We start from the raw sequence: 11,011 nt of genomic DNA, 5'->3' as shown, positions 1-11,011 counted from the left end.
GGTGGCTGGTGTGCCATCCTATCCTGGTGTGTTCCGCTAGAGTTACAGTTACCCCCTGTCTCTCAGCGCGCCCACTGAGCATCACATTGTGCCTTCAATAAAACACTACCAGCAGAATCCAGAGATCTTCAGCCAGAGTCCGATCCGGTCTGCTGGACACATCACACGTACTCCTGTTATGGCCTCCAGACAAGGGATAGCACCCACCAACTGCATCGCTCCTCCCCCCTACCTCGCAATGTCTTCTCCTTCCTTCCCTCACTAAATAAGGCCTGCCCACCACCCCATAGCTTCCTCTCCTTCCTCCCTTTACTCTGCTTAGAGCCAGGAGGATTTCCTGGTCAGGCAATGTGGTCAGGAAAAACTCCAGGGCCAAACTGTGCCCTACCCCCTCCTCTCCTCCAGCCTGCTGATGGAGGGCCCAGCTAAGTTAACTTGTGGAGCCAGAGTAAAGCCCTTGTCACCCTGTCTGGATGGCACAGTGCCAGAACGCTGCTAATATTTGTGTGTAGGTGAGGACAGGTTCACTACTGTACAGAGAAAGAGACAGAGAGAGAAAGAGAGAGAGAGAGAGAGAGAGGGGGACAGAGAAGGAGGAGAGATAAGGAAAGGTTTGACACTCTTAGTATTTGCAGGCATAATTGATAGTGTGAAATACCAGAAGCGTCATAGCTTCCTCCAGTCATACGCATGTACATACGCACATGCAGTATGCATTCTTTGGTGTAAGATACAATCTTAAAAAAAGGTAGGAGAACCCTTTTTAGTTCCAGGTAGAACTCTTTTGGGTTCCATGTAGAACCTTCTGTGGAAAGAGTTCTACACGGAACCGAAAAGGGTTCTCCAAAGGGTTCTCCTATGGGGACAGCCGAAGAACAGTAGTGAACAGTATGAAAGTAAGGCCAAGTTGTTGGCAGAGAGCTTCACATGTACAGGAATGTGGTGTTTCAATAGGAGTACAAGACAAGGAAATGAGTCCACAGAATCATCTAGTGTATACTGTATATAGATTGTCCTCTCTCCTCAAGGTTCAGAAAACCTCTTCTCAGTCTGTACGGCCCCTGTATCTGAAGCGTTACAGGCATGTGGAGATAGACAGCTTCTGCTGCCCCACCAGGAGGAAGGAAGTGGGGTACTGGTAGTGCCCCCAGAGGTAGCACCCCTCGGGGTCCACCTGGAAGAACCCTCATCGGCGGCTGGTGGTCTTCCCCCGGAACACAGGCTTCTCTGACATGGCTTCCAGCAAGAACGTATGCTTCTGCCGTGTCCACCACACCTTGTGTGTGTGTGTGTGTGTGTGTGTGTGTGTGTGTGTGTGTGTGTGTGTGTGTGTGTGTGTGTGTGTGTGTGTGTGTGTGTGTGTGTGTGTGTGTGTGTGTGTGTGTGTGTGTGTGTGTGTGTGTGTGTGTGTGTACTTGTGGGTGTGTGTACTTGTGGGTGTGTACTTGTGGGTGTGTACTTGTAGGTGTGTACTTGTGGGTGTGTACTTGTAGGTGTGTACTTGTGGGTGTGTACTTGTAGGTGTGTACTTGTGGGTGTGTACTTGTAGGTGTGTACTTGTGGGTGTGCACATGTGTTCCTGAGAGCACAAATCTTGAAAGCTGTCATGAAGTGGCCTGGGTTGTCATCACTGCTCTAGAGAGGGAGATCACAGAAAGGCCAGGTGTCAGTCACCACTCAGCTACCTTATCAAGCCAGAGGCCCACAGCAGGCCCACAGCCTCTCATTTATCACTCTGTCTGTCAGCTAGGACACACTTTGTCATTGACTTACCATTAGGTCTGTCATCTACATGTAGGGAGGACACTCACATTGTGACCCTTTGAGCACTCTACCCTCGGCCCCCTTCCCCCTACTCTTACCGTGCCACTGCTACGCCTATAACCACTACTACCACTACTCCTATCTACAGCCCCTGCTCTCCCTCTACTCCCTCTCCATCCCCCACCATCACCCCCACATCCCCGTCCCCTGCCCTTCCCACCATCCCAACCCACTATCATTCCCTCCCGGGCGTTTTTCTCCTCCCTGGACACATTGACTTGTATGGATGGGCGGTAATGGTCTCTATTCCTGATGCATCACTTTGTCACCCTGGTTGGATGGTCAATCAAATCAAAATCAAATCAATCAAAGTGACCATGAGGGCCGTTTCCAACCAGCTACAGATGTGAACATCACTACTTAACAGGACCTTTCATTACTGCTCCATTCAACATGCGTATCCTTGCAGGAGGATGGCAGGGCTGTTGCCTAGTCACTTTATTCCTACCTATATGTACATATCTACTACGACCACCTCATACCCCTGCACATCAACTCGGTACTAGTACCCCGTGTATATAGCCAAGTTATTGTTGCTCATGTATTTGAATTGAACGTCGGCCCAGTTCCATCTCGCTCCATACACTCCCACTGCCGGCCACTGGGATTCCTCTCCTCACCATATTTCTATTTGTTCCTTGTGTTCTTTTTTAATATTTCTCTTTTTTGCTATCTGCATTGATGGGAAGGGCCCGTAAGTAAGCATTTCACTGTTAGGTTAAGATGCATGTGACAAATAAAATTGGATTGTAGGAGTGAAATGAAAACCGATGAAGCAGAGATCCTACTGCTCTAAGACCCATTCGCCCCTGCCAGCCACAAAGAGCCTCCATGTGGGGAGGCAAGGATGGAGGGGAGAAGGACAGCCAAGGATAGAGGTAGAGAGAGGGAAAGATGGAGAGTGAAGCAAATAGCCAGGAGGAAAATCCAGGGAGAGAGGGAGGGAGAGAGAAAGAGAGAGGCAAATGGGATGAAGAGAGAGAGAGGGAAAAAGGTGGATAGAAAGAGATGGAGTGTCCGGAGAGGCGAGCTGAAGAGAGCCAGGGGGCTAATGGCCCTGGTCCAATCAATCGTGTGTGATGGCCACTTTAGACAGGGTTGGCTGACAGACAGAGCCCATCTCTGCTTTAGCTCTCCCCTGACTCCCACTATGGAGCTCCCAGCCCTCTGACCACTCCACTAGCGGATTTAACATTAGGCAGAAGAGGCAATTGCCTCAGGCCTCAAATCATCAATGGGCCTCATGAGCTGGGCATAAAAAAAGCTACAGATACAGTGCCTTTAGAAACCTCTTGACTTATTATACCCCTCTGACTCACTTATAGAATGCTAGAATGCTACTGCACAGCTACTACATTTCAATTTAGGCGCTTGTGTCCAAATCTGCCATTTTCAACCTGTATACAGGTGGGAGTGTAAATTGCTACAGCAGGTGAAGCGAAAACACTTTTGTTCCTTGCTCCAGCAGTGCAGTAAATGTCACACAGACCATCACTGCCTTGCTGACTGGTTGGCTAATCAGCTCCCCTCACATCCTTTTAGGGTTTAAGAAAGAAATCCCAGCGTGGGCGGGGCTATAATAACTGACATGGATGACGTTGAATGAGTGTGCAGCATTAGTTGTGGATTGATTCTCCATACACATTGATTCGACTAAATGTGAGCCAGGATTCATTTTATTTGGTCTTCATCTGACTGCCAAAGGGCTGGGTGAATTAAATACTACTCATACAATCACCTCCACCCTGTCGTCCCTCTAAACCTTAAGCCTTTTAGAGGAAATCAGGTTGGCATCTTACAGCACCATCAGGCCTGCCCAGCAGCTTGGATTAGCTAACAGGAGCTAGATACACAGAGTGGTAGGAGATTGGTAGAGTGAGTATGGGGCTCGGTTGAAGTAGCCAATACATCATTGACAGTCCAGGCCTGTTGTCCTCTATGTGGGGGGCTGTTATCAGAGTCTCCGGACAGCGGGGGATGACAGTGGTGAGGGCTCGCTGACAGATGGATACTCAGCAGACCATCATTCTGTCCCCACTCTACCAGCAGGACTCCCGTCTCTGTCTAACTGTCTCAATACTCCACACACAACCTGTTTTTAAGCCTGTGTGTTAACAGCTGCAGGACTCAGGTTGTTACAGTGCTGCTGTGTGTGTGTGTGCACTAGTCTGTGTGCGCACACATGCGTTTGTAAAGATATATACATCTTTCTTAGTATTCCAGCCACATTTACAGTATAATGTACAGCTGATCCTTACAAGTCCAACAACTGTTTGGCCACCGAGCTGTCATGTCAGGAGAAAGTCAGGGTGGAATTCTGCGGCAGACGCTGCTGTGTCTTAAATCCCTTATTTCCTGATCCATGGAAAAAGGGTCAAAGCAGAAGCACAGATGGTGGAGGCACGGTTGAGCTTTGGAGAAATCTAACTCTGCCCAGGGGTGGATAAACATAAGGCTAAAAAGGCAAAGTGGAAAAACACATGAATCTGGCTGGAAGTGAAAGAGGAAACATACAGGTCGTTCATGTCCACTTCTCACACAGCTCTCGCACTGAAATACTAAGACCTTGACTTGGGTTATAACTTTTTGTCGCTCTTTATGTGGGTCACTTCTAAAACTATTCTGCCATGGTAGTGCTTAATAGGAAACCCTATTACAAAATGTATTAAAAGAGAAACTACAACTATTAATTATCAGTTTAAATCAGTATTTATCTGTATTTTTCCATATGTTAAAAAGCAGGTTGTGAGTGGAAGCCTGGTCATGAATAACACCTTATGTCTCCATGACTTTGCCTGAGATGTTCAAGTATTGTATAAGTAGTTCATCACATGTCCAGGAAGAGGCTTATACTCTGGCATTATATTATGAAGGTAAAGTGTGGATCCCAGGCAGAGCAGGGGAGAATCACTTAATGAGCCTGCTAATTAAATGGCGCTGTTCTGACATTATTATCCCAGTTCAACTCAGCAAGGCCCAGGACACGCTCAATAACCACGGCTTTTGTAATTAACTCTGCTGATTAAAGGGATGATATCTAATTAAATTTGTCCTGAACAGTCATGAGAATACACTGAAGTTCTGCCGTTGGCCTTTTGGCTACTCGAGATGAGAAACCTGGATTCTGAGCTCTCGTTCTCTCAATGAGATGGATGTAGTATGGTTTCTTGTTGGTCCACGTTGATTCCAAATGGGCATTTATGCAGTAATCCTGAAAACCTGAATACCAGATGTGATTGAATATTTCCCAAGGTGTGTGTGGGTGTGAGGCTAAGTAGACCCTCTGCTGAACATCAAAGTGTTGTATCTTTCGGATGGATTAGTCCTCATTGTTTGTAGAGTAGAGGATGATCTCAGAGGCATGAGACCCTCCCTCCTTTCCTCTGTGTGTAACAGGTGAGCCCTGTAATTACAAAAAATATACACATCAATGCAATATGAAAAGAAAAACAGAGAAACAAAACACAATCACAGAAAACAAACACATTCTTCTGTCAAAAAGGTCCTCAATCAGCAGTCTGAATTGCTCTAGAGCAGGTATTCCCAAACTGGGGTACGCCAAATAAAAATGTGATGCACATTTCAAAATAAAAAAATTATCTTCACATTTTCAAACAGTCCATTTATATTTTCCAACATTTGGGTGTGGGTTTTTCTCTCACCTGAGTAGCCTCGTTTCACTGCCAAAAATACAATTAAAACATTAAGTGTTCAGTGAAATAAAAACTCAATGTCAAGTACTGTTAGCCTAGTCAAATAATTAACATCCAATCACATTAACCATTACTCTCTCATGGGAATTCTACTAACGGTCAGTATGTAGCCAAACATAGCTGCTGCTCGTGTTGGTATCTGTACTGATGGCTCAAAAGCCATGACAGGGAGACATGGTGGAGTGGTAACGCACGTGCAAGCAGTTGCTCCTGCAGCATCCACCGAGAGACTCTTGCTGCCAAAGGAATGCCTGACAGCTTGAAAGGTGTTTTGGACACTACAGTGAAAATGGTCAACTTTGTTAAGCAAGGCCCCTGAACTCTTGTGTATGTTACTTCTGGCGCCGACAGAGATGGCCGCCTCGCTTCGCGTTCCTAGGAAACTATGGAGTTTTTTTGTTTTTTTACCTGTTATTTCTTACATTAGTACCCCAGGTCATCTTAGGTTTCATTACATACAGTTGAGAAGAACTACTGAATATAAGATCAGCGTCAACTCACCATCAGTACGACCAAGAATATGTTTTTCGCGAAGCGGATCCTGTGTTCTGCCTTACAAACAGGACAACGGAGTGGATTCCATGCAGCGACCCAAAAAAACGACTCCGAAAAAGAGGGAAACGAGGCGGTCTTCTGGTCAGACTCCGGAGACGGGCACACCGTGCACCACTCCCTAGCATTCTTCTTGCCAATGTCCAGTCTCTTGACAACAAGGTTGATGAAATCCGAGCAAGGGTAGCATTCCAGAGGGACATCAGAGACTGTAACGTTCTATGCTTCACGGAAACATGGCTCACTGGAGAGACACTATCCGAGGCGGTGCAGCCAGCGGGTTTCTCCACGCATCGCGCCGACAGAAACAAACATCTTTCTGGTAAGAAGAGGGGCGGGGTGTATGCCTTATGACTAACGTGACATGGTGTGATGAAAGAAACATACAGGAACTCAAATCCTTCTGTTCACCTGATTTAGAATTCCTCACAATCAAATGTAGACCGCATTATCTACCAAGAGAATTCTCTTTGATTATAATCACAGCCGTATATATCCCCCCCCAGGCAGACACATCGATGGCTCTGAACGAACTTTATTTAACTCTCTGCAAACTGGAAACGATTTATCCGGAGGCTGCATTCATTGTAGCTGGGGATTTTAACAAGGCTAATCTGAAAACAAGACTCCCTAAATTTTATCAGCATATCGATTGCGCAACCAGGGGTGGAAAGACTTTGGATCATTGTTACTCTAACTTCCGCGACGCATATAAGGCCCTGCCCCGCCCCCCTTTCGGAAAAGCTGACCACGACTCCATTTTGTTGATCCCTGCCTACAGACAGAAACTAAAACAAGAAGCTCCCACGCTGAGGTCTGTTCAACGCTGGTCTGACCAAGCTGACTCCACACTCCAAGACTGCTTCCATCACGTGGACTGGGAGATGTTTCGTATTGCGTCAGACAACAACATTGACGAATACGCTGATTCGGTGTGCGAGTTCATTAGAACGTGCGTTGAAGATGTCGTTCCCATAGCAACGATTAAAACATTCCCTAACCAGAAACCGTGGATTGATGGCAGCATTCGTGTGAAACTGAAAGCGCGAACCACTGCTTTTAATCAGGGCAAGGTGTCTGGTGACATGACTGAATACAAACAGTGCAGCTATTCCCTCCGCAAGGCTATTAAACAAGCTAAGCGTCAGTACAGAGACAAAGTAGAATCTCAATTCAACGGCTCAGACACAAGAGGCATGTGGCAGGGTCTACAGTCAATCACGGACTACAGGAAGAAATCCAGCCCAGTCACGGACCAGGATGTCTTGCTCCCAGGCAGACTAAATAACTTTTTGCCCGCTTTGAGGACAATACAGTGCCACTGACACGGCCTGCAATGAAAACATGCGGTCTCTCCTTCACTGCAGCCGAGGTGAGTAAGACATTTAAACGTGTTAACCCTCGCAAGGCTGCAGGCCCAGACGGCATCCCCAGCCGCGCCCTCAGAGCATGCGCAGACCAGCTGGCCGGTGTGTTTACGGACATATTCAATCAATCCCTATACCAGTCTGCTGTTCCCACATGCTTCAAGAGGGCCACCATTGTTCCTGTTCCCAAGAAAGCTAAGGTAACTGAGCTAAATGACTACCGCCCGTAGCACTCACATCCGTCATCATGAAGTGCTTTGATAGACTAGTCAAGGACCATATCACCTCCACCCTACCTGACACCCTAGACCCACTCCAATTTGCTTACCGCCCAAATAGGTCCACAGACGATGCAATCTCAACCACACTGCACACTGCCCTAACCCATCTGGACAAGAGGAATACCTATGTGAGAATGCTGTTCATCGACTACAGCTCGGCATTCAACACCATAGTACCCTCCAAGCTCGTCATCAAGCTCGAGACCCTGGGTCTCGACCCCGCCCTGTGCAACTGGGTACTGGACTTCCTGACGGGCCGCCCCCAGGTGGTGAGGGTAGGCAACAACATCTCCTCCCCGCTGATCCTCAACACTGGGGCCCCACAAGGGTGCGTTCTGAGCCCTCTCCTGTACTCCCTGTTCACCCACGACTGCGTGGCCACGCACGCCTCCAACTCAATCATCAAGTTTGCGGACGACACAACAGTGGTAGGCTTGATTACCAACAACGACGAGACGGCCTACAGGGAGGAAGTGAGGGCCCTCGGAGTGTGGTGTCAGGAAAATAACCTCACACTCAACGTCAACAAAACTAAGGAGATGATTGTGGACTTCAGGAAACAGGAGAGGGAACACCCCCCTATCCACATCGATGGAACAGTAGTGGAGAGGGTAGCAAGTTTTAAGTTCCTCGGCATACATATCACAGACAAACTGAATTGGTCCACTCACACAGACAGCATCGTGAAGAAGGCGCAGCAGCGCCTCTTCAACCTCAGGAGGCTGAAGAAATTCGGCTTCTCACCAAAAGCACTCACAAACTTCTACAGATGCACAATCGAGAGCATCCTGGCGGGCTGTATCACCGCCTGGTACGGCAACTGCTCCGCCCTCAACCGTAAGGCTCTCCAGAGGGTAGTGAGGTCTGCACAACGCATCACCGGGGGCAAACTACCTGCCCTCCAGGACACCTACACCACCCGATGTTACAGGAAGGCCATAAAGATCATCAAGGACATCAACCACCCGAGCCACTGCCTGTTCACCCCGCTATCATCCAGATGGCGAGGTCAGTACAGGTGCATCAAAGCTGGGGCCGAGAGACTGAAAAACAGCTTCTATCTCAAGGCCATCAGACTGTTAAACAGCCACCACTAACATTGAGTGGCTGCTGCCAACACACTGACACTGACACTGACTCAACTCCAGCCACTTTAATAATGGGAATTGATGGGAAATTATGTAAATATATCACTAGCCACTTTAAACAATGCTACCTTATATAATGTTTACATACCCTACATTATTCATCTCATATGCATACGTATATACTGTACTCTATATCATCGACTGCATCCTTATGTAATACATGTAACACTAGCCACTTTAACTGTGCCACTTTGTTTACATACTCATCTCATATGTATATACTGTACTCGATATCAGCTACTGTATCTTGCCTATGCTGCTCTGTACCATCACTCATTCATATATCCTTATGTACATATTCTTTATCCCCTTACACTGTGTATAAGACAGTAGTTTTGGAATTGTTAGTTAGATTACTTGTTGGTTATTACTGCATTGTCGGAACTAGAAGCACAAGCATTTCGCTACACTCGCATTAACATCTGCTAACCATGTGTATGTGACAAATAAAATTTGATTTGATTTGATTGATTTGATTTGATGTTCTGCACTATGCAATGATATAGGCAGCGACCATGTAATGCTTTTACAACTTACAGAAGTGCGCTGGTTATCAAGGGGCAAAGTAATGACAAGTATTTTTAAATTGAGAGACGAGCTTAAAGTTTCCTTTACTGACCACCATTTTCACTTGTCTGACAACTTGCATGATGATGCATTTCTTACACGACTGGCCGATCTGGGTGATGTTTTTCACTTGTCTGACAACTTGCATGATGATGCATTTCTTACACGACTGGTCTATCTGGGTGATGTTTTTCACTTGTCTGACAACTTGCATGATGATGCATTTCTTACACGACTGGTCTATCTGGGTGATGTTTTTCACTTGTCTGACAACTTGCATGATGATGCATTTCTTACACGACTGGCCGATCTGGGTGATGTTTTTTCTTGCCTGAATGATCTGAATCCAGTATTACAGGGACTCTCCACAACTATATTCAATGTACGGGACAAAATTGAGATGAAAAATATAGGTCAAAACTCTCTTGATATATAGCGTGGTCTAATCAAATCAAATGTTATTTGTCACATGCACAGAATACAACAGGTGTAGTAAACCTTACTGTGAAATGCTTACTTACAAGCCCTTAACCAACAATGTAGTGATGGGCATTCCGGCTCTTTTCAGTGAACCATCGCAAACTATCGCAAACAGTTTGACCTGAAAAAATACAAAACATATATTTTTTAAAGAAACGTTTGGGAGCCAAAAGAGCCGGCTCTTTTTGGTGAGCTGAGCCGAACGAGCCGGCTCTTTTTGGTGAGCTGAGCCGAACGAGCCGGCTCTTTTTGGTGAGCTGAGCCGAACGAGCCGGCTCTTTTGGCTCCCAAACGTTTCTTTAAAAAATATATGTTTTGTATTTTTTCAGGTCAAACTGTTTGCGATAGTTTGACTATGATTGGTGTTAAAACAATTATTATTAAATGAAATCATACTCTACCTTAACCGCAATGTATTTAAAAATGCATTGGTTATTTATGAAAAAGAACGCTATTAAACATTTGCACTTAAAGTCTAACCTTTTAATGTATATAAACAAAGTACATATACATCTAACCATTCAAAACGAATACAATCTGAACAGCATAATAGAATATTGCACCATAGCAAAGAAAAATAAATAACAATGTACAAAACTGCAGCATCCCACAAATTGAAATAAATGTAAAAAAGAAGGATGCTATTACACATGTGCATTTAAAGTATAACTTTTTTAATGTATATAAACAAAGTACATATAAATGAAACAATTCAAAACAAATACAATCTCAACAACATAATACTAGAATATTGCACCATATCAAAGAAAAATAAATAACAATGTGCAAAACTGCAGCATCCCACTTAAAACATTAAACTGGTCCCTCTTTTCTCTCTCTTCTTTATTGCCATGTTATAACCAGCAGCACACAGCAATGCTGACCATATTTTGCTTTTATCAGAGATTTGCATTCAGAAATGCAAGCTGCCTCACTTTCAAGGGGCTGATGCAGTTTCTTCTCACAGTAATTATTTGTCCTGTTTTCGAGAAGACGGGAACGGATGCGACCATTATGCAGTCTCCCTGTCATGACTTTGGTAAGCCGTGAGTAGACAGTGGCCTTGTTCTTCCACCAGC

Source organism: Oncorhynchus tshawytscha, linkage group LG11 (assembly GCF_018296145.1).
Source record: "Oncorhynchus tshawytscha isolate Ot180627B linkage group LG11, Otsh_v2.0, whole genome shotgun sequence".
Lineage (NCBI taxonomy): Eukaryota > Metazoa > Chordata > Actinopteri > Salmoniformes > Salmonidae > Oncorhynchus > Oncorhynchus tshawytscha.
The sequence above is the reverse complement of the archived record's forward strand: the minus strand, read 5'-3'. Positions refer to the sequence as shown.